This window comes from Typopeltis vanoorti, chromosome 23 (assembly GCF_054136105.1).
Source record: "Typopeltis vanoorti isolate ZY-2024b chromosome 23, IOZ_Tvanoo_1.0, whole genome shotgun sequence".
Lineage (NCBI taxonomy): Eukaryota > Metazoa > Arthropoda > Arachnida > Uropygi > Thelyphonidae > Typopeltis > Typopeltis vanoorti.
This window is the reverse complement of record NC_143571.1, coordinates 36501337-36507646: the sequence shown is the minus strand read 5'-3', so window position 1 is coordinate 36507646 and position 6310 is coordinate 36501337.

The window sequence follows — 6310 nt, the reverse complement described above, 5'->3', positions numbered from 1 at the left end:
AGAGGTACGATAAAAAGCTGGGTGATAATTTACGCAATTCGATATTTTGGTTAACGGTTTTTTCCGTTCAGTGTGATGTCTGTGTGTCACTGAGTACAGACTTTTAATATTATCTTTAAGATATGAGTACTTTATTTAAAAAAAAAAATATTCCATAATATATTGTAGCCATTATGGAAAGAGTTCTCACAATTTGCGAGAAATCATTCGTTAAGTCTAAGTCGGAACCTCATTATCGGAACATGACAATGAAGTGACGAATGGTTAGCGTATCCACTCTCCAAACAGACCGCGAGGTTTTTGAATTAGTAAATTCAAATTAGTAAAGACATTCACAGAATCACGGTGAGATCGAATCCACAGCCTTGATGGTGAATAATGAAGATGCTGTCCATTCGACAAACTAGGCAGCAACATTTACGTCATTATAAGATTTCGCTTATCGAGAAAACGAAAGAAGTTTCGCTGAAAAGATCAACAAATGCTTGTGACGTATTATGCCTCCTTTCTGTGCAAGTGTTCTTCTTCTTATTATTATTATCATTATTATTCGTATTGTTCTTGTTTTGTATTTGGAATATGGCGTTATTCATTATAACAAAAGTGTTGCTATATTTCGTTTCCTACACATAAGACATACACATTCATTTACAGGCAAACCCCAACTTACGAACATCACATTATGGACTCATTCCGTGAAATGGGTCCGTAAGCTGAATGTTCTTAAATTTAATTTTATTTATTTTTTCATAAGCTATATTGTTAAATTTATTAACATATCAGTGAATTTCGAACATTATAAAATGTTCCTAAGCGTGGGGTTCTGTGTTCGTTAAGTGAACTAGGGGGTCACAATTTCCTAGCTAGTGCGGTGTTCGTAAGTATGAATTATTCGTATGTTGAAAGTAAGTAAGTATTTATTTTTAATCTAAAGGATTTCCTAAATAAATTTATAATTTTTAATTATAAATTTATTTAGGAAATCCTAAATAAATATATATATATTTATTTAGGAAATCCTAAATATATATATATATAGATTGAAAATTAATTTTTTTTTCACTTTCGATAAATTTAGATTTTATTTTTCTTTAAATAAATTTAGAATTTAAATTGGAAAATTTAGATACATGTTTTTCAATTTGTATTTTAGTCTTACTGAATCTCTCTGCTTCAGGGACTTATGAAAAGTGCCGCTCATCCTAAAGAAAGTTTTTACCTTAGGCAAATAACGCTTCTGGCGACGATGTATCCATCTATGGACTTATTGATACCCTATTCTATAAACGTTTACTGTTAGAACCGAAGGTCTGCGAAGAACGAGGATACATCATTGAGCAAAAAGTGGTACTAAATGGTCAGACATAGACCTCACACAGAAACTTGTCGAATGAGATTTGCATTCGAATAGCTTAGCATTACCTAACTTTGCAACTCTAATTTCAAAAAAATATGTCCATATTGTTCATGATTACACAAGAATTTTTCATAAATCAGAAATTATTTACACAAGCCTTTGATGATATAACGCATAACTGAAAATTTCGCGCCACCTATTATTCTATTCATAGAAAGTTCTTTTATCACGAACAAGCCATATATTTCCATGAGACTTGGTTCATTAAGCAATAGTCTCACACTGGGCGATGAAATTCACCCCCCCCCACCCCCACACACTTAACGATATTCATAAACATTCATGGTCAAAGAGGGATTCGAATTCGAATTGTTGAAGACTGGATAAGCTTACCAGTCTGCCAACCAAGCCGAAAATTTTACCATTATAATGAATACATAAATACAAATAAAGAAAACAGTCTACGATATTTATACGATATGAACCATTAGTTACAATTTTTTTCTCAGCGCGCTTTGAATTTAAGACAGCTAAATATTCATATAAATATATTAAGTAACCCTAATGAAAATGATGTCAGCTCAGCAAGGCTCAGTTTAGAACCTTTTCTGCTCTTGATTTTCATTAGTGATATCGATATGGAAGTTAAGTTTATAATCCAAGTTTACATATGGATAAAAAATGAGCAACAAGGATGACTATAAATATTCTATAAATGGATTTAAATAACCTGAAATTATGAATTTCAGGTTTAAAAAACGAAACAGAATTTTAATACTTCAATGTGTAAGGGACTCTGCAGTATAGGCAGGGAATAACTCCCAGATCAAAATATAAGTTAGAAGTATTCAACTTGATGATATTCTGGAATAACTGGACCATTAAATATATCGGATAAACATGGTCTGATCATACGTACCCTTTTGAACAGGACAGCATCGTTTTTTTTTTTTTCCCCATATTTCCTGGCCGTCCGGTCGTTTTAATAAAAATGCTAATTTTGTCCTGTTTTTAATAACAACTATAAATATTCATAAATTATTGGTCAATCATAAATTATTATTCATAACCTATAATCGTATATCAATATCATGGATAGCAGTAATTTGTGTAACCATGGTGTCGCATTGTTCGATACCAAATATCGATATCTGCAGTGATTTATTCAGAGAAAATAAAAACTAAATGTTGGCAACACTTGCGCCTCAGACGCGGCGTCTGTTATGCTGTAGCGTTAGTTTTTGTTTTGCCTGTATGTTTACTGGTGGCTTTGTTATTCAATGTCGGTGGTTTAAATTTCATATTTTTTTAGTTTTAAGTCTATCCTTGCAATGTCAAAGAGGCGAAACTGCAGTTTTAATGAAGATCTCCAGAAAGAATTCAAATTTATTAAACTGGACAAGATGAATGGAAAGAAATACAGGACAGCCTGAACGAGGAACTCATCACACGCACAGAAACAGAGGAAACTCGTGTATTCGATCAGTGAACCCTCATAAAATCTATATTATGAGGAAGTTGGATACATGGAATAAAGAAAACATTCTTGTATCTGATAGATGGGTACAGATTTTGTTTTCTGAAATGAACGAAAAACGCCTAGATTTTAAGACTTTTGTAATATTGTAGAGTTTATTCTTTGTCTTCCATGAAGTAGAGCACCTGTTGAGAGAATATTTTCTGTTATGAACAGTATGTGGTCAAAGGAGAAATAGATTAGTGTTGAGACAATGAGGCTATGTTAGTTGTAAGACAAAATTGTGTCAATCAATGTGAGAAGTTTTATGATAAGGTGTCGAAAGACCGAAATTTGCTGTGTAAGATCACTTCATCGGAGATATATTCATGATACGATCGTGGTGAAATACAGTACTCCTCTACGTCTACCTACATTTTTGCAAGAGTTCTGTCACTGAAGAATAATGGTAAGCTCAATATGTTTATGTACAATAATAAAACTTTTTTTATCGTCTTACTTTTTCATGAATAGAGAATATTCCATAAATCCCGTCCCTAATGTCCCATTTTTGTCTCAAGGAAATATGGTCAGCCTAGATAAACAGTAAAAAAAATCTACAAAATCCCAATGGAATGAAATTTTAATTTCATTCTATTGGGATTTAGTTTCAATCTAAATCCTGTGACATGGATGTTTGAAAGTCTTTAAGTGATAGTTTTCATCGTCCAGTGCAAGGCTGACGTTCTACTTACTAGAGGCTTAAAATTGATTTGAAAAATGACTATATTTGTTCTTTAGAACACGGTTCCAGAATTATCTAACCCATATTCTACCTACTGTACGTGGTAAATTATGGGCTTTTTTTTAATTTTTTATTTAGTTGTTGTAGTATTCGCATTATGAAATTTGCATCTCGGTAGAGAGAGTCTCAGTCTTTATCGACGATGCCCTTTGGAGTATTGATAAGATTGGAATTCGAATTCCGTATTGGAAACACAGAACTTTTATAGAAGATAGCTGGTCTCAAAAAGGAGATTTTTTTTCAATCTCGGCAAAAGAGATTTTCATGCCGTAATCCAGTTAAACCGACATGAAAACACACACACTTTGAGAGCGACGCACAGCAAACAATATCGATAGGATTTACCGCCTATCCCAACACGAACTGGTTTATATGATGCCAAGTTACTGGATCGTGAGCGTAACACGTTTAAGATGATGGTGGAGGCATTTCGACAGAAAGAATTACTCTAGTCAGCTGAACTTGGATATGATATATGGAGACCGTTATGGGAAGGATGTAAATTTGTTAAATTTAGTAGAGACTAATTGGAAGTGGGGCATGTCCTTGTCTGCACGGGAATCCATGGGCATCGAGTCTAGGTGTATCAAAACAAAATAACAATGAAAAACAAATAAGAAAAGGAAATAAGAAACAAATTAAATTATGGCGTATGCATGTCCCTGTAGATATGGTTTTGCTTTTACTGTTTATGCCATTCAAATAGTCCATTTACAGCTAAAACACTAAACATTATTTCAAATCGTTTTGGTAATAAAAATGTAACTATACAAACCTTATTATATACTATAGTAGTGTTGAACATGGATTAGTTCATGGGTGATGCATAATATACAGCCACTGCCGTTGAAGTCGACATCACCTTCTCGATGTGTAGCCTGTTTCTACCAAAGGAGGACTGGTGACTGCACCGATCATCCCTGCTGTAAAGGATACCTCGTAGTTGAAAGAAATGCCAACTAGATTTACTAAGTAGTAGAAGATGATCTTAAAACACGCAACCACCTCTTGAGGACTTGAATTGGCTCTTGCCATGTCTGGTTCCCAGAGTAGGGGTAGATTCAAGTTTCTATCCCCTAACCTTTCCAATATGCTATGATACCCAGCATAAGTAACACCCATCAAAGGTATACCAAACATACTCTAGAGTCTAGAACCTCTCTAGCAGTTCAGTAGGCTGGGTACCAGACAGCGCACTGAAACAAACCAGTGAGATTATGCTGGCGCATAATCTCACTTCCATCTACGCTGCGATGTCCTGGCTGAAAGAAAAACGTGTAATGATATGTGTGTGAGGCAGAAGTCTAAAGTCTATCTCCTCTCGTTGTACGTTCCTCTGCTCTTTTTCTCTTGGTCTATGAAATATTAACATCACTTTAAACCCAAATAAAATCGCCGTGATTAAAATAAAAAAAAAAACTCCTAAATATCCCCCTAAAAATTAACAAGATTCCCCTAAAAGATCCCCTTAAAAATTAACAAAAACTAATCAAAATTTCAAAAAATGTCTTCCACATTCACTTTGTCAATATTCGTATTATGAACACAATCTAAATCGGGAGCACCGTCATATGCAGATAACCAGATGTTTTATTTTTGATGGAATCTCTGTTACAACAACCACGGTGCATCTTAACTTTCAAACTACCCTCTGTATGAGTCTGATATCAGATAAAGCCGATCTCATATTCCTTACCAGTTCGTTTTTTTTTTTTTACCTTCTAGCTTAGGATTTCCTTGCCTTGTTATGTATCGTTCGTTCATCTGCTGAAAATCAGATGTTTAAAATCATTCTGACCTCTTTGACTTCTTATCCGTGGAGCTTGATTTCCTGTAATTCAAATTCCCTTACAATGAAATCCTTGATAACTTTAATGTCCACAATCGTTAATATATTCCCTTTTCACAACATCCACTGACTCAACTTAAAGAGAAGCGGAGGTACTTGCCGTAAGCAATGACCTAAAATAAATCATTCATCCCCAAACCAGAATTCTAGACAATTCTCTCCACTCAGGATCTTTTCTTTACCGGTTCTCCTTTCAGGTACACTGTTCAGGTGACTATTCATGTTGGTAATTCAGATCCCAATCTCATGTAAGTTTCATTTCTAGTACAACTCAAACTTTTTATAACAATCCAAATGGGAATGGGAAGATCAGAATTTTTGCTCCTCCTTTCTCTGGTTAGACTACTGTTTCCACTGCTTCTTCTCTAGATCATGATGCATGCTGTAATCTTGTTACAGAAGTTATCCATGCTGGAATGAAGGCTTTCATTCCCATCTCAGTTCAAAATTCTCGTCTTATATTCAAAAGACCTCAAAAAAGGCTAAATGTAGAAAACTCGCCACCTGTGCCAATGGCAGTCATGCCTTCAGGTCCCTTGCCAAAGTTGTTTGGTGCAATCTTTGTCCATCGGTGCTTCCACCTCTTCATCGTTCATTTTCTCTAAATAGTCATATTGCAATATTAGCTAAAGATAACGCTGATCTTCTGACGTTAGTTTTCTCCTCCAACTCCAGAATAGATAACCAAGGCAGATCGCATCCTTCTTTAGCTAGATCATTACGTTGCATGACTCATGTGACCTTCTGCCAGAAATATATCAAGAGAATCTTGAGAAACCAAAAAGGCTTCTGGTCCTGATAGAATCCCATTACTTGTGCTGAAGAGATGTGCAATTATCATCT